The sequence below is a fragment of the Bombina bombina genome, chromosome 12, assembly GCF_027579735.1.
Source record: "Bombina bombina isolate aBomBom1 chromosome 12, aBomBom1.pri, whole genome shotgun sequence".
NCBI classification, from domain to species: Eukaryota; Metazoa; Chordata; class Amphibia; order Anura; family Bombinatoridae; genus Bombina; species Bombina bombina.
The window spans coordinates 80,459,717-80,486,642 of record NC_069510.1 but is presented as its reverse complement, the minus strand read 5'-3'; the positions used below and the strand labels follow the sequence as shown (position 1 = coordinate 80,486,642).

The 26,926-nt window shown below is 39.9% G+C and overlaps 1 protein-coding gene and 1 pseudogene across 1 annotated transcript in view; both read left to right on the top strand.

Annotated features, from left to right (window-relative positions):
- The window catches only part of SYN1 (synapsin I), a 437,372-nt gene that overhangs the window by 368,379 nt on the left and 42,067 nt on the right, over positions 1 to 26,926 (top strand). The gene's annotated exons all lie outside the window — the stretch shown is intronic.
- On the top strand, positions 24,316 to 24,424 carry LOC128643270 (uncharacterized; annotated as a pseudogene).

Sequence of the window (26,926 nt, the reverse complement as noted above, 5' to 3'; positions counted from 1 at the left end):
CCCATCCGGGTTTTCCCGTCATGTCAGCTGATGTATTAAGTGTGTTTAGCAAAGGGTGTGTATTGTTCAGCCAATCATCGCAGACTATAGTTTGAGGATACGCCTATCTACTCACAAGGTTATGTTTACACACAGACATAGGTCGATTGTGGATATTATGATTAACACCTTCACAGTATTTAAAGGGACAGTCTAGGCCAAAATAAACTGTCATGATTCAGATAGAGCATGTCATTTTAAACAATTTTCCAATTTACTTTTATCACCAATTTTGCTTTGTTCTTTTGGTATTCTTAGTTGAAAGCTTAACCTAGGAGGTTCATATGCTAATTTCTTAGACCTTGAAGCCCACCTCTTTTCAAATTGCATTTTAACAGTTTTTCACCACTAGAGGGTGTTAGTTCACGTATTTCATATAGATAACACTGTGCTCGTGCACGTGAAGTTATCTGGGAGCAGGCACTGATTGGCTAGACTGCAAGTCTGTCAAAAGAACTGAAAACAGGTGCAGTTTGCAGAGGCTTAGATAAAAGATAATCACAGAGGTTAAAAGTATATTATTATAACTGTGTTGGTTATGCAAAACTAGGGAATGGGTAATAAAGAGATTATCTATCTTTTAAAACAAAAATTCTGGTGTAGACTGTCCCTTTAATAGTATTCTATAGGTAATCATAAAAATACATTTATTCTTACATTGCATCTCCAGTTGCTAACATAGCGGACAAAAATAGGTATGTTAAATGGGCGAGGCCAAATGATCAAAAAGGAGCTCTTATTACCATATAAAGATAATGCCATCCGTCTAACATGTAAAGTCGTGTGATATAGTTTAGGTACTAGGGAATCAAAATCAAAACTGACCATAGTGTAAACGTAAATGGGAAGAGTAAATGTATTAATTAGTAGCTTTCATGCCAATAGTATGTCAAATTTGTGTAAGTATTCACTGGACTGTAGCGCTAAATGCATCACACACAAACGCTAATGTTAGTAAATGTGGGCACCATTTAGTGGTTACATTTTTCGGTATAGCAATCCAATGCATTAACCTATACAGCGTTTTAGCCAATCAGTGCTGACTCCTAGGTAATGTGCGTGAGCACAGTGTTATCTATATGACACACATGAACTAACACCCTCTAGTGGTGAAAAACTGTCAAAATGCATTCAGAACAGAGGCGGTCTTCAAGGTCTAAGAAATTAGCATATGAACCTCCTAGGTTTAGCTTTCAACTAAGAATACCAAGAGAACAAAGCAAAATTGGTAATAAAAGTAAATTGGAAAGTTTTTTAAAATGACATGCCCTATCTGAATAATAAAAGTTTATTTTGGACTTGACTGTCCCTTTAACAAAAGAAGACGTTTTCAGTTGAAAACGTATTCAGGGCTGAGGGCTTTTTTCAGTAGAAAGCACTTGAGATTGTGATCACTCAAAAACACACTGACAAAAACGGATGAATTTGAAAACTCGATATCGGGAGCAGGTGGAAATATGGTAATGAATCCTATAGTTCTGTACAGGCAATAGTGTGTTCTTAAAATGCTAAGCCTCTGCTTTCTGTTATTTCTATTGATATACACCAGCTTGCATTATGAGCTCATTTGTACATGAGAAGATTTCATTAAGGCTGCCGTGAACCCATAGAGAGATATTCAATCTTTAGTGCTCATTACAAGCTTTTTGCACGGGTTAACACAGTCAAAGAGCAAGTTCATTTGATCATACCGCATGAGCAAATGTCTAGCCTTCAATTAAAGGGACAATGGACTGTAAAATTGATTTTTTTTCCCTTATGTGTTTCCAATAACTTGTTATACCAGCTGCAGAATTTAAAATGTATATATTGGGTTTGTTTTTGCATATGAAATAGCTATTTTGTTCTTTGAAACCACAACACATTAAAATGGGTTAAGCTTGCAGGAAAATTAGATTTCTTTATTTTATCGCTTTCTGTACCGCCATCTGTATGTTATTCTTGTTTGTATACCACAGCCCAATACTTAGGGCCTAATAGTCAAAGCATCGCCGCTCGTCGGTAAAACACAAATTTTATCTTGAAAAATGTTTATCTTGCTATGTAGTGTTCTTTATGTAAAACAGGGACTCCTACATTACAATACAAGGTCTAAAAAAAACAAACAAAGATTTTGTACGTTTTCTCTTCATGCCGGCGAGGTTTTAAATATCAAGCCCTTAGAGAGAACAATTGAAAAATTAACACTTAATTACTTATCTTTCCTAACCCCCTTTGGGAGTCTAATTTCTTCTGCTGGCTATATTTATACAGCATTTCTATACATAAAGGGACAGTCTAGTCAAAATTAAACATTCATGATTCAGATAGGACGTTCCATTTTAAACAATTTTCCAATTTACTTTTATCATACAGTTTGCTTTGTTCCCTTGGTATTCTTTGTTGAAAGCTAAACCTAGGTTGGCTCATATTCTAATTTCTAAGCCCTTGAAGGCCACCTCTTTCTGAATGCATTTGACAGTTTTTCACAGTTAGCAGGGCCGGCCTTAGGGTATGGCGAGCGAGACAGCCGCCTTGGGCCCCGCAGTCAGGGGGGCCCCGCACTGGTGCTAACCGTATTTGTTTAATGGCTTTTTAATTTTTTTTTTGGCGGGCTGAATTTTATATTTTTAAATTGCAGCATTCCCCCCCCCCCCCCCCCCCAGGACCTTTAGGAGGCAGTTACACATGCAAAGGCTTGATTGATTGGAGGATTATACTACAAGTCTCCAATCAATCAGCTTCTTGTATGTTGCCTAAAGGCTGATGACTGGTCAAAATGTCATGATGATTTTTGAAGGGGCGGGTGTAAGAGCAGTGGAACTGGAAAGCAGAGCGCGAGCAGGTGGTGTAGTCTAGGCTAGCTCGGTGGATTGAACTTCTGGCAATGGCATCAGTTCTTCAGTGTATGAGGACAGACAAGACACAGTGAAAGAGAAAGTAAGCTAGAAACCTTAAAAAGAAGGGGGGAAAAAACAAACTCGTAATACACTTGTGACTTATGTAACATGAATAGCTGGCTGCCACCAAGAGACTTAACGTTGCATCTATGCTTTTTTAGGGCTCGATTTATCAAAACCCTACGGCTGCAAGTTCTCACAAGAACTTGCTCGCTGTAATTTAACAAGCAGCGGTCACCAGACCGCCGCTTCCCTAACCTCTTTTCCACCTCTAAGGTGGTGAAATTCAATCTCGCGGTCGAGTCCGACCAAGGAGATTAGCAGCTCATGCCCACGCGTGATTGGCTGTGTGCGGGCAGGGGGCGGGATTGCACACTAGTTAAAGGGACACTAAACCCAATTTTTTTTCTTTCATGATTCAGATAGACCATGCAATTTAAGCAACTTTCTAATTTAATCCTATTATCATTTTTTCTTCGTTCTCTTGCTATCTTTATTTAAAAAGCAGGAATGTGATGCATAGGAGCCGGCCCATTTTTGGTTGAGAACCTGGGTTATGCTTGCTTATTGGTGGGTAAATGTCAGCCTCCAATAAGCAAGGGCTATCCATGGTGCTGAACCTAAAATGGGCTGGCTGCTAAGATTTACATTCCTGCTTTTTAAATAAAGATAGCAAGAGAACGAAGACAAATTGATAACAGGAGTAAATTAGAAAGTTGCTTAAAATTCCATGCTCTATCTAAATCATGAAAGAAAAATGACAATCTGAGGTGTTTCGCACACAGATAAACGTAAAGGGAAATTAAACCCAAAACCTTCCTTGCATGATTCAGATAGAGCATGCAATTTTAAACAACTTTCCAATTTACTTCTATTATATTATTTGTTTCATTCCTTTGGTGTCTTTTGTTGAAGGAGCAGTAATGTACTTCTGGGAACTTGCTAAAAGCCAATGGAAAGAGGTATATATGTGCAGCCAGCATATCAGCAGCTTCAGAGCCTACCTAGGTACACTTTTCAACAAAGGATGCAAAGAGAATGAAACAAATTAGATAAAAGAAAGTTATTTCTTCTGTTAAGTGTGATCAGTCCACGGGTCATCATTACTTGTGGGATATTAACTGCTCCCCTACAGGAAGTGCAAGAGGATTCACCCAGCAGAGTTGCTATATAGCTCCTCCCCTCTACGTCACCCCCCAGTCATTCTCTTGCACCCAACGACTAGATAGGATGTGTGAGAGGACTATGGTGATATATTTAGTTTTTATATCTTCAATCAAAAGTTTGTTATTTTATAATAGCACCGGAGTGTGTTATTCCTTCTCTGGTAGAATTTGAAGAAGAATCTACCTGAGTTTTTCTATGATTTTAGCCGGAGTAGTTAAGATCATATTGCTGTTTCTCGGCCATCTGAGGAGTGAGGTAAACTTCAGATCAGGGGACAGCAGGCAGATTAATCTGCAAAGAGGTATGTAGCAGTTTATTATTTTCTGACATGGAATTGATGAGAAAATCCTGCCATACCGTTATAATGTAAACTCAGCCTTGAATGCAGTAGATGTAGCTGATATCAGGCTGTCATGTATGTATATTTTACACTTCAGTTTTCTGGGAAATGGTACTTCTCTGGCTTTTAAACTGTGTACATAGACTTAACCTATTTTGCAGGGACTTGCAATAGGTTTTAAATGACAATTAATTATTGAGGTAAAACGTTTTTTTGCTGGCATGTAAAAACGTTTTTTTCTCTGAGGTACTGGGTGAAAAAATGTTTTGGGCACTTTTTTTCCACTTGGCAATAGTTTTGATTTAAATTAGAGCAGTTCACTGATCCCTCTCACTGTTATGTGTGTGGGGGAGGGGCCATTTTGGTGCTTTCACTATGCATCAGAAAAACTCAGTCAGAGGTTCATTTTCTTCCTGCATGATCCGGTTCATCTCTACAGACTTCAGGGATCTCAAGAGTCTTTTTTGAGGGAAGTAATCATACAGCAGAGCTGTGCTGATTGTATTGACTGTGATATAAAAAACGTTTATTTGTGTATTTTTTTTCTGCTGCCTGGGTTAGTTATCATTTGCTGAGGGGAACAATCCTTTGCTAAAACTGTATATTCTGACAAAGATAGATGCTATAACTTAATTATTTTATCTGTTATAATATTTTTCTGTGCTTCTTAAAGGCACAGTTCGTTTTCATATTATTTGTAAATTACTTTGAAAAGTATTTCCAAGTTGCTGTTTATTTGCTAGTGTGTTAAACATGTCTGATTCAGAGGAAGATATCTGTGCTATATGTGTTAATGCCAAAGTGGAGCCCAATAGAAATTTATGTACTAAATGTATTGATGCTACTTTAAAAAAATAGTCAATCTGTACAAATTGAACATATTTCACCAAACAACGAGGGGAGAGTTATGCCGACTAACTCGCCTCACGTGTCAGTACCTGCATCTCCCGCTCAGGAGGTGCGTGATATTGTAGCGCCGAGTGCATCTGGGCGGCCATTACAAATCACATTACAAGATATGGCTACTGTTATGACTGAAGTTTTGGCTAAACTACCAGAACTAAGAGGTAAACGTGATCACTCTGGGATGAGAACAGAGTGCGCTGATAATGCAAGGGCCATGTCTGATACTGCGTCACAGTTTGCAGAACATGAAGACGGAGAGCTTCATTCTGTGGGTGACGGTTCTGATCCAAATAAACTGGACTCAGACATTTCAAATTTTAAATTTAAGCTTGAGAACCTCCGTGTGTTACTAGGGGAGGTATTAGCGGCTCTGAATGATTGTAACACAGTTGCAATCCCAGAAAAAATGTGTAGGTTGGATAAATATTTTGCGGTACCGACGAGTACTGACGTTTTTCCTATACCTAAGAGACTTACTGACATTGTTACTAAGGAGTGGGATAGACCCGGTGTGCCTTTCTCACCCCCTCCTATATTCAGAAAAATGTTTCCAATAGACGCCGCCACACGGGACTTATGGCAAATGGTCCCTAAGGTGGAGGGAGCAGTTTCTACTTTAGCTAAGCGTACCACTATCCCAGTGGAGGATAGCTGTGCTTTTTCAGATCCAATGGATAAAAAATTAGAGGGTTACCTTAAGAAAATGTTTGTTCAACAAGGGTTTATATTGCAACCTCTTGCATGTATTGCTCCTGTCACGGCTGCAGCAGCATTTTGGTTTGAGTCTCTGGAAGAGACACTTCAATCATCCACACTAGATGACATCACACACAAACTTAAATTCCTTAAGTTAGCTAATTCATTTATTTCAGATGCCGTAGTACATTTAACTAAACTTGCGGCTAAAAATTCAGGATTCGCCATTCAGGCACGCAGAGCTCTGTGGCTAAAATCCTGGTCAGCTGATGTTACGTCTAAATCTAAATTGCTTAATATTCCTTTCAAAGGGCAGACCTTATTCGGGCCCGGCTTGAAAGAGATTATTGATGACATTACAGGAGGTAAAGGTCATGCCCTGCCTCAGGACAAGGCCAAAGCCAAGGCTAGACAGTCCAATTTTCGTTCCTTTCGTAATTTCAAAGCAGGAGCAGCATCAACTTCCTCTGCACCAAACAGGAAGGAGCTGTTGCTCGCTACAGACAAGGCTGGAAACCTAACCAGTCCTGGAACAGGGGCAAACAGGCCAGAAAACCTGCTGCTGCCCCTAAGACAGCATGAATTGAGGGCCCCCGATCCGGGACCGGATCTAGTGGGGGGCAGACTTTCCCTCTTCGCCCAGGCTTGGGCAAGAGATGTTCAGGATCCCTGGGCGTTAGAGATCATATCTCAGGGATACCTTCTGGACTTCAAATCCTCTCCCCCAAGAGGGAGATTTCATCTGTCAAGGTTGTCAACAAACCTAACAAAGAAGGAAGCGTTTCTACGCTGCGTACAAGATCTTTTATTAATGGGAGTGATCCATCCAGTTCCACGGTTGGAACAAGGACAAGGGTTTTACTCAAATCTGTTTGTAGTTCCCAAAAAAGAGGGAACCTTCAGGCCAATCTTGGATTTAAAGATCCTAAACAAATTCCTAAGAGTTCCATCGTTCAAGATGGAAACTATTCGAACAATTTTGCCCATGATCCAAGAGGGTCAGTACTTGACCACAGTGGATTTAAAGGATGCTTACCTTCACATACCGATTCACAGAAGTCATTACCGGTATCTAAGGTTTGCCTTTTTAGACAGGCATTACCAGTTTGTAGCTCTTCCATTCGGACTGGCTACGGCTCCAAGAATCTTCACAAAGGTTCTGGGCACTCTTCTGGCGGTACTAAGACCGCGAGGAATTTCAGTAGCTCCGTACTTAGACGACATACTGATACAAGCTTCAAGCTTTCAAACTGCCAAATCTCATACAGAGATAGTACTGGCATTTCTAAGGTCGCATGGATGGAAAGTGAACGAAGAGAAAAGTTCTCTCTTTCCACTCACAAGAGTTCCCTTCCTGGGGACTCTGATAGATTCTGTAGAAATTAAGATTTACCTGACAGAGGACAGGTTAACAAAACTTCAAAGTGCATGCCGTGTCCTTCATTCCATTCAAGAGACCAGAAATTCTCTTCTATGGTGGCTTTATCGGCCACATCTGTCCAGGGGAATGCCATTCAGCAGGCCAGACTGGTCAATTGTAACAACAGACGCCAGCCTACTAGGTTGGGGCGCTGTCTGGAATTCTCTGAAGGCTCAGGGACTATGGAATCAGGAGGAGAGTCCTCTTCCAATAAACATTCTGGAATTGAGAGCAGTCCTCAATGCTCTTCTGGCTTGGCCCCAGTTAGCAACTCGGGGGTTCATCAGGTTCCAGTCGGACAACATCACGACTGTAGCTTATATCAACCATCAGGGAGGGACAAGAAGCTCCCTAGCAATGATGGAAGTATCGAAGATAATTCGCTGGGCAGAGTCTCACTCTTGCCACCTGTCTGCAATCCACATCCCGGGAGTGGAGAACTGGGAGGCGGATTTCTTAAGTCGTCAGACTTTTCATCCGGGGGAGTGGGAACTTCATCCAGAGGTCTTTGCCCAAATACTTCGACGTTGGGGCAAACCAGAGATAGATCTCATGGCGTCTCGACAGAACGCCAAGCTTCCGCGCTACGGGTCCAGATCCAGGGATCCGGGAGCGGTCCTGATAGATGCCTTGACAGCACCATGGACCTTCAGGATGGCTCATGTGTTTCCACCTTTCCCGATGCTTCCTCGATTGATTGCCAGAATCAAACAGGAGAAAGCATCAGTGATTCTAATAGCGCCTGCATGGCCACGCAGGACTTGGTATACAGATCTGGTGGACATGTCATTCTGTCCACCTTGGTCGTTACCTCTGAAACAGGACCTTCTGATTCAGGGTCCTTTCAAACATCAAAATCTAACTTCTCTGAAGCTGACTGCTTGGAAATTGAACGCTTGATCTTATCAAAGCGTGGTTTTTCTGAGTCAGTTATTGATACCTTAATACAGGCTAGGAAGCCTGTTACCAGAAAGATTTACCATAAAATATGGCGTAAATACCTATATTGGTGCGAATCCAAAGGTTACTCTTGGAGTAAGGTTAGGATTCCTAGGATATTGTCTTTTCTACAAGAAGGTTTAGAAAAGGGGTTATCCGCTAGTTCCTTAAAGGGACAGATCTCAGCTCTGTCCATTCTGTTACACAAGCGTCTGTCAGAAGTTCCAGACGTTCAGGCTTTTTGTCAGGCTTTGGCCAGGATTAAACCTGTGTTTAAAGCTGTGGCTCCACCATGGAGTTTAAACCTTGTTCTTAACGTTTTACAGGGTGTTCCGTTTGAACCCCTTCATTCCATTGATATAAAGTTGTTATCTTGGAAAGTTCTATTTTTAATGGCTATTTCCTCGGCTCGAAGAGTCTCTGAGTTATCAGCCTTACATTGTGATTCTCCTTATTTGATTTTTCACTCGGATAAGGTAGTTCTGCGTACTAAGCCTGGGTTCTTACCTAAGGTAGTCACTAACAGGAATATCAATCAGGAGATTGTTGTTCCATCCTTGTGCCCAAATCCTTCTTCGAGGAAGGAACGTCTTTTGCACAATCTGGATGTAGTTTGTGCCCTTAAATTTTATTTACAGGCAACTAAAGATTTTTGACAAACGTCTTCCCTGTTTGTCGTTTACTCTGGTCAGAGGAGAGGTCAAAAAGCTTCTGCTACCTCTCTCTCTTTTTGGCTTCGTAGCATAATTCGTTTAGCTTATGAGACTGCTGGACAGCAGCCTCCTGAAAGAATTACAGCTCATTCCACTAGAGCTGTGGCTTCCACTTGGGCCTTTAAGAATGAGGCCTCTGTTGAACAGATTTGCAAGGCTGCAACTTGGTCTTCGCTTCATACTTTTTCCAAATTTTACAAATTTGACACTTTTGCTTCCTCGGAGGCTATTTTTGGGAGAAAGGTTCTTCAGGCAGTGGTTCCTTCTGTATAAAGAGCCTGCCTATCCCTCCCGTCATCCGTGTACTTTTGCTTTGGTATTGGTATCCCACAAGTAATGATGACCCGTGGACTGATCACACTTAACAGAAGAAAACATAATTTATGCTTACCTGATAAATTCCTTTCTTCTGTAGTGTGATCAGTCCACGGCCCGCCCTGTTTTTTAAGGCAGGTAAATATTTTTTAAATTATACTCCAGTCACCACTACACCCTTGGCTTCTCCTTTCTCGTTGGTCCTTGGTCGAATGACTGGAGGTGACGTAGAGGGGAGGAGCTATATAGCAACTCTGCTGGGTGAATCCTCTTGCACTTCCTGTAGGGGAGCAGTTAATATCCCACAAGTAATGATGACCCGTGGACTGATCACACTACAGAAGAAAGGAATTTATCAGGTAAGCATAAATTATGTTTTAAAATGACATTCTCTAACTCATGAAAGAAACATTTTGGGTTTCATGTCCCTTTGTTCTTTAATGATTTAGATAGAGCATGCAATTTTAATCAACTTTCTAATTTACTCCAATTGTCAATTTTTTTTTCATTCTCTTGCTATCTTTATTTAAAAAGCAGGAATGTAAAACTTAAGAGACGGCCCATTTTTGGTTGAGAACCTGGGTTATGCTTGCTTATTGGTTTGCTAACTGTATCCACCAATAAGCAAGCGCTATCCATGGTGCTGATCCTAAAATGGGCCAGCTACTAAGCTTTAAATTCCTACTTTTTAAATAAAGATAGCAAGAGAACGAAGAAAAATTGATAATAGGAGTAAATTAGAAAGTTGCTTAAAATTGCATGCTCTATCTGAATCATGAAAGAAAAAAATGTGGGTTTAGTGTCCCTTTAAACTAATAGATAAAGTCAATTAGGGAGCAGCAGAGAACTGCAGGTCCTGTGCAAGAAACAGCCAGTGAGCCAATCAGTAGTAGTAGTCACACAATGCCACCAATCACCAGCTCTGTTTTAGCATTGCAGCTCTTGAGTGGGTCTTTACCTATGTGTTTAGCCCATTTGTGGGTTAGCATAGAGTTCTATGTGGAGTTTTGTAAACATAACATGTTCTAAAGAATTTGAGCATATAATTGTTGCACTACAACGTCCCTTTAACCCTTTGAGTGCTAAGCACTTTCCCCCCTGGGTGCTAAGCTGATGTAAGTTTTTTTGTTGTTGTTTTTTTTTAAAATATATTTATTTTTAACTTTTTTTTCAGATCCCCAAGATTTACACCATTGGAAAGGTTAGCTTTCCAACGGTGGGTCTTGGGGGTCTGTAGCTGCTTAGATGACTTTCCCTATACTTGTCATTGTCATTTTTAAATAAAGTTGTGCGGTGATGTCATCATGTCATTGTGCGTGACGTCACCACTCAAAACGTGAAGCCCCGGCGATGCCTGTCACTATGCAGGCCCGATCGCCGGGGTAGGAGTGGGTGGGAGCCCCCAGATCTCCTTCAAGGTGCTCAGAGCCTTCGTTAGCACTTAAAGGGACACTGAACCCAAATTTTTTCTTTCGTGATTCAGATAGAGCAGGCAATTTTAAGCAATTTTCTAATTTACTCCTATTATTAAATTTTCTTCATTCTCTGTATTATGTTTATTTGAAAAGCAAGAATGTAAGTTTAGATGCCGGCCCATTTTTGGTGAACAACCTGGGTTGTCCTTGCTGATTGGACAGCACCAATAAAAAAAAGTGCTGTCCATAGTCCTGAACCAAAAATGTGCTGGCTCCTTAGATTAGATGCCTTCTTTTTAAAATAAAGATACCAAGAGAATGAAGAAAAAATGATAATAGGAGTAAATTAGAAAGTTGCTTAAAATTGCATGCTCTTTCTGAATCACGATAAAAAAAATTTGGGTTCAGTGTCCCTTTAAGGGGTTGAACACATAGGGGTAAATTACAATCCTAATGATCTTCAACATAAAACCACCATTAAAGTCTACGTAGATTTTTGTAGATATTATACGCCTAGATTATGAGTTTTTGTCGGTAAGGCTGTGCGGGGCTAACGAGCCTTTTTTTCTTACCGCTCACTTAAGCCAACGCTGGTATTACAAGTTTTCTTCAAGCCGGCGTTAGCCTCAGAAAAGTGAGCGTTGAGCAAAATTTAGCTCCACATCTCACTGTAATACCATCGTTGCTTACGGTAGCGGTAAGCTGGCAAAACGTGCTTGTGCAAAACGTGCTGAGCTGGCTGAAAAAAAACCTAACACCTGCAAAAAAGCAGCGTTTAGCTCCTAACGCAGCCCCATTGTTTCCTATGGGGAAATTAATTTTATGTCTGCACCTAACACCCTAACATGAACCCCGAGTCTAAGCACCCCTAATCTTACACTTATTAACCCCTAATCTGCCGCCCCCGCTATCACTGACACCTACATTATATTATTAACCCCTTAATCTGCCACTCCGGACACTGCCGCCACCTACATTATACTTATGAACCCCTAATCTACTGCCCCCAACATCGCCGACACCTACATTATAGTTATTAACCCCTAATCTGCCCCCCCCAACGTCGCCGCAACTATATTAAATTTATTAACCCCTAATCTGCCGCCACCGCCAACGTCGCCACCACTATAATACATTTATTAACCCCTAAACCTAAGTCTAACCCTAACCCTAACACCCCCTAACAAATATAATTTAAATACATCTAAATAAATTAATTACAATTAAATAAATTATTCCTATTTAAAACTAAATATTTACCTATAAAATAAACCCTAAGATAGCTGCAATATAACTAATAGTTACATTGTAGCTAGCTTAGGATTTATATTTATTTTACAGGCAACTTTGTATTTATTTTAACTAGTTACAATAGTTATTAAATAGTTATTAACTATTTACTAACTACCTAGTTAAAATAAATAGCTAGGTAGCTATTAACTATTTAATAACTATTGTACCTAGTTAAAATAAATACAAAGTTGCCTGTAAAATAAAAATAAACCCTAAGATGGCTACAATGTAATTATTAATTATATTGTAGCTATGTTAGGGTTTATTTTATAGGTAAGTATTTAGTTTTAAATAGGATTAATTTATTTAATTGTAGTAATTTAATTTTGTTTTATTTAAATTATATTTAAGTTAGGGGGATTTAGATTTAGGGGTTAATAAATTTAATATAGTAGCGGCGACGCTGGGGGCGGCAGATTAGGGGTTAATAAATGTAGTTAGGTGTCGGCGATGTTAGGGACGGCAGATTAGGGGTTAATAAAATTTAACTAGTGTTTGCGAGGCGGGAGTGCGGCGGTTTAGGGGTTAATACATTTATTAAAGTGGTGGCGATGTCCGGTCGGCAGATTAGGGGTTAAATAATTTTATTATAGTGTTTGCGATGTGGGAGGGGACCTCGGTTTAGGAGTACATAGGCAGTTTATAGGTGTTAGTGTACTTTGTAGCACTTTAGTTAAGAGCTTTATGTTCCGGCATTAGCCCATAAAACTCTTAACTACTGACTTTTAAATTCGGTAGGAGTCTTGCCAGGAGAGGGTGTACCGCTCACTTTTTCAGGCGATCGTAATACTGGCGTTAGAAAAATTCCATTAAAAGATAGGATACGCAATTGACGTAAGGGGATTTGCGGTATGCTAAAATCGCGGAAAAAAGTGAGCGGTAGACCCTCTCCTGCCTGACTCGTTAAAAAGCAGCGTTGGGACCCCTCAACGCTGCTTTTTAAGGCTAACGCAAGACTCGTAATCTAACCGATAGTTTGTATGTTTTTGTAGGATTGCTATCGACCCCGTAGTTAAAGGGACATAAAACCCAAATTGTTTTTCTTTCATTATTCAGATAGCGAATACAATTTACTTCTATTATCAAATTTGCTTTGCTCTCATGTTATTCTTTGTTGAAGAGATACCTAGGTAGGTAGCGTGCACATGCCTGAAGCACTGCATGACCGGAAATAGTGCTGCCATCTAGTGCTCCTGCTAATGTATAACATTGTAGCAAAACTGCTGCCATACAGTGCTGCAGGCACATGCACACTCCTGAGATTACATCCTTCCTTTTCAACAAAGGATAACAAGAAAATGAAGAAAATTTTATAATAGGAGTAAATTTGAAAGTTATTTAAAATGATATGTTCTATCTAAATCATGAAATAATTTTTGGGGTTTTTTATGCTCCTTTAAATTCAGCTCTATGGGTTTGATTTATTATATGGCGGGCGGACATGATCCGCTGTAGCGAATAATATCCGCCGACATCGATAAATGCAAACAGCATACTCTGTCGTCATTTATCATTGCACACACATCTCTAATGAAATGCTTGTGCAATGCCGCCCCTGCACATTCGCGACAAATCGGCCGCGAGCAGGGGGTGTCAATCATCCCAATCGTATCTGATGTTTCAATAAATAAAACAGTTTTCTATACAGAGTTAATATTCTCTAGTTTGAAGCCTAGCACAGATGTCATTTAGGTTGGCATGAACCCATAGAGGTGTTCTTGATAACCTTCTTGCACGTTTAACACAGTGGGATAAGCCATTTTGCTATACAGAGCCATCTCAAGCTGTTAGAAAGCATTGATTTTGTAGCTCATTAAAGGAACAGTAACGTTAACATTAAAAATGTAAGATTTAGATAGAGAATGCAGTTGTTAAAACTTTCTAACCTACTTCTATGATCAAATTTGCTTAAAGGGCATTTAAATACAATAGAATTGCATAATCAACAAGTGTATAATTAAAGGGACAGCGCAAGGACAGGAGGTTAATAGCACAGCAATACAAAACAATATTTATTTATACATTTTAGGTAACGCTTCCTAGACAGAATGTTATTGCAAATACAGGCAACTCTTAACCATAGAAAGCACAATCCTGACAACTTTCATCATTTGCTGTAAGTTTTCATATTGAGTGACATCACAGTAAGAGACGTCATAGGAAGAGATGTCACATGACGTAAAGCAATATGCAAACCAGACTTTTAAAAATATTAAAGGGACAGTAAACACCAACATTGTTATTGTTTAAAAAGATAGATAACCCCTTTATTTACCATTCCCCAGTTTTGCATAACAAACACTGTTATAGAAATATACTTGTTACCTCTGTGATTACCTTGTATCTAAGCTTCTGCGGACTGCCTCCTTATCTCAGATGTTTTGACAGATTTGCATTTCAGGCAATTAGTGCTGACTCTTAAATAACTTCACGTGCATGAGCACAATGTTATTTATGAAACACATGAACTAATGCCCTCTATCTGTGAAAAACTGTCAAATGTATTCAGATAAGAGGCGGCCTTCAAGGGTTTAGAAATTAGCATATGAGCCTGCCTAGGTTTAGCTTTCAACTAAGAATAACAAGAGAATAAATCAAATTTCATGATAAAAGTAAATTAGAAAGTTGTTTAAAATTGCATTCCCTATCTGAATCATGAAAGTTTAATTTGGACTTTGCTATCCCTTTAAAAAATAAAAAATAATTATTTTACATTAGAGTTTGTACCAGTAAACAGAAAACAGGCTGCATCACTAGTCAACATGTATTGAAGTGTTTAAAAGGACATGAAACCCAAAAAAATGATCTCATGATTCAGATCCAGAATACAATTTTAAACAACGTTCCAAATTTACTTCCATTATTTAATTTGCTTCATTCTTCAGATATCCTTTGTTGAAGAAATAGCAGTGTACATGGGTGAACCAATCACAAGAGGCATCTATGTGCAGCCACCAATCAGCAGCTACCGAGCCTATTTAGTTATGTTTTTCAACAAAGGATATTAAGAGAATGAAGAAAATTAGATAATAGAAGCAAATTAGAGAAAGTTGTTTCAAATTGCATGCTCTTTCTAAATCAAGGAAGCTTTTTTGGGGTTTCATGTCCCTTTAATTTAAACAAAAAATACATTTATAATATATATTTACAAAACTTTTTCTATTAACAGTTATTAATTCTTCCAAAAGACTAATAGAAAAATAGAAGCATTCTTGCATTATTGCAGTAAAGTTATAATGAAATATAAACCATCTCCTAATCAATTATTTATAATTGTCCAGCTCCGTGTATTATGGTATGTAATGTTAAACAAATTTCCAATTTACTTGTATCATCAAATTTGCTTCGTTCTCTTGTTATTCTTAGTTGAAAGCTAAACCTAGGTAGGCTCATATACTAATTTCTAAGCCCTTGAAGGCTGACTCTTTTCTGAATGCATTTGACATTTATTCACAGCTAGAGGGCATTAGCTCATGTGTGCCATACAGATAACATTGTGCTCACGCCTGTGGTGTTACTTGTGAGAGGGCACTGATTGGCCAAAATGCAAGCCTGTCAAAAGAACTGCAATAAGGAGCAGTCTGCAGAGGCTTAGATACAAGGTAATCACAGAGGTAAAAAGTATATTTATATAACTGTTGGTTATGCAAAACTGGGGAATGGGTAATAAAGAGATTATCTAGCTTTTTAAACAATAGAGTAAGATGTCCCTTTAAAGTACATATAGATGAATGTAAGGTATGCGCTTGCGCGGTTTCAGTCCTCCTCGGAAGCGCTCTATGGGGCCGTTTTATCTGCTCCGTATGGAGCTTGATGCTCCATAACTTGTCCACCTGCTCTGAGGCCGCGGACAGAAATCAACCTGATAGAATACGATCGGACTGATTGACACCCCCTGCTAGTGGCCGATTGGCCGCGAATCTGCAGGGGGCGGCATTGCACAAGCAGTTCTGGTGAACTGCTGGTGCAATGATAAATCCCGATAGCTATGTCGTATCATGTCCGCTTGCACTATAATAAATATGCCCCTATACGTCAACACAATGCTGGAGAGAAATAGAAGGTGGCGGATCCAAAGTTTGTGAAGATCATGTTGTAGAAAAATTATAAGACCATTTTTATTAAATGTAAGTAACAAAATATAACGAGCAGCTTGGATTAGGATAGTCTATGAAAATCAAAATCATTTTTCATGATACCTATTATTTACCATTACTTTAAGCTTTTTTGTTTCCTTTTTAAGTGGTCATTAACAGAGTCCCAGCAGTGAGGTATACGGCGTATGCAGCTAATCTCCAGCCACCTACTGACTAGCGCAAAATTCATTTTAGTTTACAGATTACCTCCTGTTTGCCTTTTCTTTTCACAAGTACAAACTGGAAATAATTACACATTAACCCTAATTGTTGTTGTTTTTATTGCACAGTCGTGAGATTAAATTGCTTTTAGAGCTACATATTAGGGAGAATAATGTAGCCATTGTTGCTAATGTTACTTTCCCATTGGCTACTTAATTTGTAAATCCCTATGAATCCATGAAAAGTCAACAAAACACCTGTTATGTATAAATATTCTTACAGTGTAGAAAATCCAGATATATTTTGGTGGCTTAAAGGTACTCTGCACTCAAACATATTCTATCATCCATATGAAAAATAAGAATTTAAACACGCTGAAAATAAAGGGAATTAGTAAAAACAAATGTTAAATTAAACACAAAAGAAACAGATTGTGTTAAAAAAAAAGCAAACAATTTACTTATTTTCTATTAAAATGAGCACTTTCTCATTGTAGGAACTGCCCTTAGGGAGATGAGAGAGCAGACATGTTTTGAACTTGTGACATTCTGCCACTTTTGAGCATGGACAAAACAGACTTGCATTCGCTAAACATTAAGCCAGCTCAAGTTACTCTAGTAGATTTATGACATCAAGCTAGATAAGCCTTCCTGTAGAGACCCCAGCCCCCTTGTAAGGCTGTGACAGGAAGTAATGGACCCTGCAGAAATTAAGTTAAAAAAATAAATAAAAGGTAAAATCCTTTTAAAATAATGAATAATACATATTGCAATCTGTTCTATTAAATGTGACCCACTGTTCAGTGTTTTTCTCCAACATTGGTGTGTCCGGTCCACGGCGTCATCCTTACTTGTGGGAATATCTCTTCCCCAACAAGAAATGGCAAAGAGTCCCAGCAAAGCTGGCCATATAGTCCCTCCTAGGCTCCGCCCACCCCAGTCATTCTCTTTGCCGTTGCACAGGCAACATCTCCACGGAGATGGTTAAGAGTATGTAGTGTTTAGTTGTAGTTTTTTTATTCTACTATCAAGTAGCTCAGTGCATGGAAGTAGTAGGGTTGATGGTTGCAGCAATGGACATAGTTCCTTTTGCACGAATTCATCTAAGACAATTACAACTGTGCATGCTGAAACAGTGGAATGGGGACTATACAAACTTGTCTCCAGTGATTCAAGTAGATCAGAAGACCAGAGACTCACTCCGTTGGTGGATATCCCTGGACCACCTATCCCAGGGAATGAGCTTCCGCAGACCAGAGTGGGTCATTGTCACGACCGACGCCAGTCTAGTGGGCTGGGGTGCGGTCTGGGAATCCCTGAAAGCTCAGGGACTGTGGTCTCGAGAAGAGTCTCTTCTCCCGATAAACATTCTGGAACTAAGAGCGATATTCAATGCTCTCAGGGCTTGGCCTCAGCTTGCAAAGGCCAGATTCATAAGATTCCAATCAGACAACATGACGACTGTTGCGTATATCAATCATCAGGGGGGAACAAGGAGTTCCCTGGCGATGAAAGAAGTAACCAAAATAATACAATGGGCGGAGAATCACTCCTGCCATCTATCTGCAATCCACATCCCAGGTGTGGAAAACTGGGAAGCGGATTATCTGAGTCGTCAGACATTCCATCCGGGGGAGTGGGAACTCCACCCGGAGATTTTTGCCCAATTGACTCAATTATGGGGCATTCCAGACATGGATCTGATGGCGTCTCGTCAGAACTTCAAGGTTCCTTGCTACGGGTCCAGATCCAGGGATCCCAAGGCGACTCTAGTGGATGCACTAGTAGCGCCTTGGACCTTCAACCTAGCTTATGTGTTTCCACCGTTTCCTCTCATTCCCAGGCTGGTAGCCAGGATCAAACAGGAGAGGGCCTTGGTGATCTTGATAGCCCCTGCGTGGCCACGCAGGACTTGGTATGCAGACCTGGTGAATATGTCATCGGTTCCACCATGGAAGCTACCTTTGAGACAGGACCTTCTTGTTCAGGGTCCATTCGAACATTCAAATCTGGTCTCCCTCCAGCTGACGGCTTGGAGATTGAACGCTTGATTCTATCAAAGCGTGGGTTTTCAGATTCTGTGATTGATACTCTGGTTCAGGCCAGAAAACCGGTAACTAGAAAGATTTACCATAAAATATGGAAAAGATATATCTGCTGGTGTGAATCCAAGGGATTCCCTTGGAATAAGATAAAAATTCCTAAGATTCTTTCCTTTCTGCAAGAAGGTTTGGATAAAGGATTATCTGTGAGTTCTCTAAACGGACAGATTTCTGCTTTATCTGTCTTACTACACAAATGTCTGGCAGCTATGCCAGATGTTCAAGCATTTGTTCAGGCTCTGGTTAGGATCAAGCCTGTTTACAGACCTTTGACTCCTCCCTGGAGTTTAAATTTAGTTCTTTCAGTTCTTCAAGGGGTTCCGTTTGAACCTCTACATTCCATAGATATTAAGTTGTTATCTTGGAAAGTTTTGTTTTTGGTTGCTATTTCTACTGCTAGAAGAGTTTCAGAGTTATCTGCTCTGCAGTGTTCTCCGCCCTATCTGGTGTTCCATGCAGATAAGGTGGTTTTGCGTACTAAGCCTGGTTTTCTTCCAAAGGTTGTTTCTAACAAAAATATTAACCAGGAGATAGTTGTACCTTCTTTGTGTCCGAATCCAGTTTCAAAGAAGGAACGTTTGTTACACAATTTGGACGTAGTCCGTGCTCTAAAATTCTATTTAGAAGCTACAAAAGATTTCAGACAAACATCTTCTCTGTTTGTCGTCTATTCTGGTAAAAGGAGAGGTCAAAAAGCGACTTCTACCTCTCTTTCCTTTTGGCTTAAAAGCATCATCCGATTGGCTTACGAGACTGCCGGACGGCAGCCTCCTGAAAGAATCACAGCTCACTCCACTAGGGCTGTGGCTTCCACATGGGCCTTCAAAAACGAGGCTTCTGTTGATCAGATATGTAAGGCAGCGACTTGGTCTTCACTGCACACTTTTGCCAAATTTTACAAATTTGATACTTTTGCTTCTTCGGAGGCTATTTTTGGGAGAAAGGTTTTGCAAGCCGTGGTGCCTTCCGTTTAGGTAACCTGATTTGCTCCCTCCCTTCATCCGTGTCCTAAAGCTTTGGTATTGGTTCCCACAAGTAAGGATGACGCCGTGGACCGGACACACCAATGTTGGAGAAAACAGAATTTATGCTTACCTGATAAATTACTTTCTCCAACGGTGTGTCCGGTCCACGGCCCGCCCTGTTTTTTTAATCAGGTCTGATGAATTATTTTCTCTAACTACAGTCACCACGGTACCATATGGTTTCTCCTATATTTTTCCTCCTGTCCGTCGGTCGAATGACTGGGGTGGGCGGAGCCTAGGAGGGACTATATGGCCAGCTTTGCTGGGACTCTTTGCCATTTCCTGTTGGGGAAGAGATATTCCCACAAGTAAGGATGACGCCGTGGACCGGACACACCGTTGGAGAAAGTAATTTATCAGGTAAGCATAAATTCTGTTTTTTTATTACATCAATGAAACAGATCATTTTATATCCCTTTAAAGGGAAAGTAAAATCAAAATTAAACTTTTATGAACCAGATAGAGCATGTCATTTTAAATAACTTTCCAATTTACTTCTATAACCTAATTTGCTTCATTCTCTTGGTATCCTTTGTTGAAAAGCATACCTAGGTAGGCTCAAGAGCAGCTATGCTCTGTTGGGCTCTAGCTGATTGGTGGTTGCATATATGCCTATCAATGACTCACCAGTCGTGTTCAGCTAGCTCCCAGTAGTGTATAGCTGCCCATTCAACAAAGGATAGCAAGATAATGAAGCAAATTATATAATAGAAGTAAATTGGAAAGTTGTTTTAAATTGCATGTTCTTCTTGAATCACAAAAGAAAAAAAATGGGGTCCATGTCCCTTTCATTTCTATTATCAAGTGCCAAGATTTGTTTTTTTCCAGAAATTTGAAGTCTTTTTATCAAGTCATTCTCTTCTACTAATATTGCAGACTTACAAATATGTTGCATATTTGTGAGCAGATAAAATTGTTTCTATCATAGAGTGGTGTCATAAAGAACGTTATTAAAAACAGTGGAAAAGTTAATACGAAAGAATGTAAAGTTTGTTAGTTATAAAAGAAAAGATAATCTTACTTACTGAAAGGCTAATAGTATTAATTTAATTCAATAAAGGAATTCAAAATGTAATTAAAAAAGACTAAGCTATTATGCTGACATAGGAGACTGGTAGCAATTATCTTTAAAAAAAAAAATTCTTTCTATTACACATTGTGATAACATAAATAATATTTGTCCAGTGTAATGCGTCTGATTGTATAGACTGATAATATACTTTAAAGGTATAAAGTTGCACTCCAAACTGTATCAGGCAAAAAGGAGAGACCTGGGGAGACCTGAAATTGGCACCCAAGAAACATATATATAAGTTCATGACCTATGTGGTATGGTGTGCAACTCACTTTTGTTGCCAACGGTTTAGACATTAATGGCTGTGTGTTGAGTTATTTTGAGGGGACAGCAATTTTATACTGTTATACAGGCTGTACGCTCACTACTTTACATTGTAGCAAAGTGTAATTTCTTCAGTGTTGTCACATGAAAAGATATAATAAAATATTTTCAAAAATTTGAGGGGTGTACTCACTTTTGTGGGATACTGTACATATCAATGTGTGTTTATATATATTATTATTGTTTGTATAGTGCTGCAAAATTCTGTAGTGCTGGTTAAACAGATAGACAAACATAATGCAAACCTAGTACAGGAGGAGGGCCCTGCTCCAAAGATATACATTTTATATACATATAACTATGTGTTTAACCTCTGCAAAGGGGTTAAACACATAGTTGAAGTCACTCTAGAGCAGCAGTGCACTACTAGGAGCTAGCTGACCCCATCTGGTGAGCCATTGATAAGTGGAATATGTGTGTAGACACCAATTACCAGCTAGCTCACAGTGCAGCTCAAGATATGTTAATGTGCTTTTGAGCAAATTATACAAAAGGACAAATTAATTTGGTAATAGAAGTGAATTTAAAGTCTGATGAAATAACATGTTCTATCTGATTCAGGAAAGATTATTTTTTACCTTCATGTACCTTTAAATTTTATGATTCAGATAAAGCATATAATTTAAAATGAAATAAAATTCAGGGTGCTGAGTCATCCATGGTTGCAAATGGCCGCACACTTCTGAAGCTCTTGCTAGACCAGTTTCCTGCAAGCAGCCTAACATCATTCTCAGCCCCAACTTAAACTCCAAAGCTCCACTCCACCAATATCTCTTCTGAATAATGATATAAAAATATATGCTAAGCTTATTGCTAAGAGACTAAATAAGATTTTACCAAATATAATTAACATAGACCAAGTCTCTGGTCGAGAGGCCAGGGACAACACAATCAAGGTCCTACATCTAATTAAATATGCAAAATCCAAAAAGACTCCCCCTCATTGCTCTTTCTACCGATGCTGTAAAAGCATTTGATTGGCTGGATTTGTCATTCTTCCAATTGACGCTTAAAAATGTGGATTCGGCACATTACTATTCAACGCATTCTTCAACTTTCTACCTGCCCTTTAGCTCAAGTGTTGGTCAATGGTATGCTTTCTGATTAATTTCTGAATTAGTGAATTGGACAAGGCAGGACTGCCCCTTATCCCCTTTGCCCTTCGTCATCTCTATGGAGATACTAGCAGCTAGAATTTGCTCCAAATAAAATAAATATAAGAGGCTTGTATGTGGGGACACAGGAATACAAGTTATAACTTTATGCTGATGATGCACTGTTGACCCTCACAGAACCGTCCCACTCCTTAAAAGCTTTAGGAAGCGTATTTCAGGAATTCGGAAAGTTTTAAAATTTTCTTATGAATAGTAAATCAGAAGCCATAACCAGCTCCATGTCACCACAAGATCTGTTTGGAAGCTTGCTAGTTCTTATGCCTGGAGAGATAAATCTTTAAAGTATCTTGGGTTATACCTTTCTGTCCGACAAGACTCAACTCTTTCAGATAATTATTTGAAATTATTAACAACTATTCAAAAAGATTTGAAAGTAAAAACCACTATCATTGCTCGGTCACATACACTCTATCAAAATAAACATCCTTCCCCGCATTCTATACATTTTACAAACCATATCCATTGAACTCCCTAAAACCTTCTGTGCCACCCTTCAGAAAACATTAAACTTACTAATTTGGAATGAAAGCATCCTCCCTTTATGTCCTCAGAAAGAATGGAGGTTTAGGTGTCCCAACAATTTTGGAATTATTATAGAGTGATGGTGCTACAGAGAATAATCGATTGGTATATTAGCTGTGCCAATAAAGCCGGGGTATCCTTAGAATCTAACTTAATTGTATACCACGCAATAGGAAATCTAAGTTGGATTCCAGCTGAGGTTAGACCCACAAAAATAAAACATTTCCCTTTGATATACCATATAATTACACAATGGGATGCAATAGTATCTACATAGCCTAAACTTTTCTAATTTCCCTCCCCACTTATGTTGATCCCAGTGAATGCTGAGTTTCAAGAAGGACTGGTCCCTGAGTATTCCGGGATACATCACTTGCACGATACAGTTCCTTTACCAAATTTTTTAGATCAGGGCAAACTAAAACCCCAACAAGGGTTAGAGAGCTGTTTGGGAGGGATCAGAGAGGATGGAGGGTAAGGGGGGATCCTATCTACAGAAAAAAAATATTTCTTTCCTAAGATATGGTTAGTCCATGGCATCATCAATTACTGTTGGGAATATCACTCCTGGCCAGCAGGAGGAGGCAAAGAGCACCATAGCCAAGCTGTTAAGTATCACTCCCCTGCCCACAAACCCTCACTCATTCCCTTTGCCTTCGGTGCAAGAAATAGGTGAAGTTTTTGTATCATTTGTTTAGGGTCTTGGAATTAAAGTACTGTCCCTAAAAATAAATTATTATTAAGAGGCTCTTGAGGACCAAATTGTTTATCAAGCATTTCTGTTCCTCATCTTTAGAATAAATTCTGAGCCTCTCGTCTTTAAGGAAGATGGTATAGGCATTTGTATGTGCAAGATAGATTTTTAACCTCTGAACCTCATGTCTCCAAGGATGAGGCTGTTCAGGCAATGCCACAGCTTTCTCTTTAAACATCCCAAGCCTCTATGGTGTCACATGCAGTGCCCTGCGGTTCCTCTCAATCTCCTGGAGGAGTGTTTTGCCTACAGATTTTGCAGCTCAGATATCCGCTGCGATATCTGCGGCTTTGTCTATTTTCTCCTTCACTACAGGAAAAATGCAATATGATATTTAATTTTTCAGATAGTAGGGTTTTTGATCCACATTCTGCTACTAAGGTCGCTCTTTCTCCTAAATCTGGTGAGGAGGATTCACTGGTAGTTTCTGAGGGTGAAATCTCAGAATTGGACAGTATAATTTCTTCATCTGATGCTGAAGTGGTCTACTTCAGATGTATGCTTTTATACATGGTGTACTGTTAAAGGAGGTTTTAGCTACTTGGACAACATCGATACCCTTGTCCTTGTCAACCCTTGAAAGTTTTTGTAAACTTGATAATTTCTCTGATTTTCTTTACGTTGAGGAAATATTTCTAGACGTGCTATGGAAATTTTCACAGGAGTAGGAAAAGTTAGGGAAACTTTCTCCCTGTCTCCCATCCTTTAAAGGACTTTTCTGTTGCTGCCTCCATTCAAATGCACAGTACTCTAAGTAGAAGGAAGTTGTTCTACTATGGCTCAAAGAACTTCGATCCCTATGGAGGGTAGCTGCTCCTTTACGGATCCATGAATAAAAAGCTGGAGGATTAATTGCTCGTTTAGAGCAATGTCTTGTTTTTTCAGACTTGTGGTACTAGCCCACCGGACATTGTGGCTGAAATCTTATCGGCCTCTTGGCTAAGATCAAGGGTAGTGTCTGTTCTTATCAGTTTAATACCAGGTACGTCCCCTATCTGGAGACCAAGAGCTTGCTCTATCTACTCCAAAGTGGTTTTGTGGTACTGCCTAGGCTTTATAGTTCGGCAGTTGCAGGTTCAATATTTTTGGTTCCTCCAAATCCACGCTTCTGGCGTCTCCTTTTAAGGATGAGCCCTTGTTTGGAATTGGCATTTCAGAATTTTCCTCTGACTTTAAGAGTGAAAAAAGGTTTTTCTACCACACGTCAAGAGAATAATACTAAAGGAATGTTTCCTTTTCCTCTTTCTGCAGGGTCAGTCATGCCTTTTGGAGTCCAATCTAAGATTTCCTCCCAGGGGCAGATTTCTCTTTCTAGAGTATCTACAATCCAGGTATGATGAGAGGCATTCCTTGAACTGAGTTCAGGATCTTCCTCTCTGGGAGTGATAATTCCAGTCCCAGTTTGGGAACGGGATGTAGGTTTTTACCTCCAGTAACTCAGATTCTGACCTTCAAAGTAGTATCCTTTCCCCTTTGATTCAGGAGGGCCTGTTCATAACGAACATAGACCCAGAGGATTTATTGTTCCCTTGATTCGGGATCTTCTCAAGTTTCTGAGTTTCGTCATCCTAGACAGACTTTTAGGTCTTGGTGTATTGCAAGGGTGTTTTTCTGGACCATATATGGTTCAGGTGTCCTCCTTCTTTTGAGCAAACTCTCTTTTAAGCTATCTAGTCCAATATTATTTCCCAAGGAGGGGAAATGAATCTGGAAAGATTTCCCTTGTTCCATCTACAAGGGGGATTTATTTGGGTCTACCGCCACAATACCCTGAATGCTTCTGTTTCTGATCGCGGAAGTTATACAGGGCCAGGACTGGTCAGTACCTGGATGGGAGACCGCCTGGGAACACTAAGTGCGGAAGGCTTGGACCTTTATAGATTTCTATCTAGGAGAAGATGTCTCACAGAGGTCAGATAATCAAGGATTTATTCATTTTCCTCTCTCTGCAGTCTACTGGCCGGTCAACAGCAAGCTCTAGTGGCCCGTGGATAGCTTAGCCATCTTGCAACGAGGAGGTTGGGAGTTTGGATCTAGCTGCAGTTGATTTTCCTTCACTTTCAGTGACTCTGTGTATGAAGGTAATTGGTATCATGGTTACCCATGGATATCATTCCCTTTGCTATTTTCCATAAAATGGAGAATATTCGGATCTGTTTCAAAGGATAGATCTAGATCAGTCGACAAGAACCTCTCTCCAGTAGTGGTTGTTCAGGAGTACTTATTTCAGGGCGCGTGTTTCTGGAGATATTCCTGGGTGATGTGACCACGGACGCCAACCTGCTGGGCTGGTAAGCTGCCTGGGTCTCGTTTAAGGATTATGGACTCGGAAGTGTTGACTCTCCTCTTTCACATCTTGGAGTTGAGAGCGATTTGCAATGCTCGGATGGCTTTGCCTCAGTAGTCCTTAGCTTGCTTCCAGTCGAACAATATCATCTCATTGTTTATATCAACCACCAGGGAGGAACTAGGGGTTCCTTAGCCATATAGGAGGTGACTTGGATTGTTCAGTGGGCGGAAGCTCACAATTGCTGTCTGTCATCCTCTTTCAAAGGGTGGACAGTTGGGAATCGGTCTTCTGCACAGACAGACATTTCATCCCGGGGAGTGGGCTCACCATCCTGAGGTGTTCTCTAGGTAAACCCTCAAATGGGGGGTTCCGGAGTTGGCTTCTGAGGGCGTTTTTGGCAGAACGCCAGTTTTCAAGGTACAGTCCATGGTCAAATGATCCACAGACCACCCTGATAGATGTTCTGGTGTTTTTCTTGGAATTCAGTCTTGCATACCTGTTTTCCTCTGTTTGCTCTCCTACCATGAGTCATTGCTCGTATTCAACAGGAGAGAGCAGGAGTGATTCTAATAGCCCTGTATGGCCTTGCAGGATCGGGAATGCAGACCAAGGGACAATGTCGGCTCTACACCTTGGAAACTGCCTTCTGACCTTCATTCAAATTTCATTTCTCTGAAACTGGCTGCTTGGAGATTGAACGCTTAGTTTTGTCTAAGCGCAGGTTTTTCTGAGTCTGTCATTGTGACCATGACTCAGGTTTGCATGCCAGTTACTGAAAGATTTACCATAAGATATGGCGTAAATATCTTTATTGGTGTGAATCCAAGGGTTACTCTTGGAGTAAGGTCAGGATTCCTAGGATTTTGTCTTTTCTCCAGGAAGCTCTGGAGAAGGGTTGTCAGTCAGTACCCTGAAGGGTCAGATTTCGGCACTATTTTACTACATAAGCGTCTGGTGGACGTGCCAGATGTTCAATATTTTTGTCAGAATCAGGTGTTTAAGTCTGTTGCTCTTCCTTGGAGCCTTAACCTTGTTCTTATAGTTTTGTAGCGGGCTCCATTTGAGCCATTGCATTTCATAGATATTAAGTTATCTTGGAAGTTTTGTTTTATTATTGCTATTTCTTCTGCTCAGAGAGTGTAGGAACTCTCAGCTTGCAGTGTGGTTCGCTTTTTCTTATCTTTCATGCTGATAAGGCGGTTCTTCGTACTAAGTTAGGTTTCCTTTCTAAAGTTGGAAA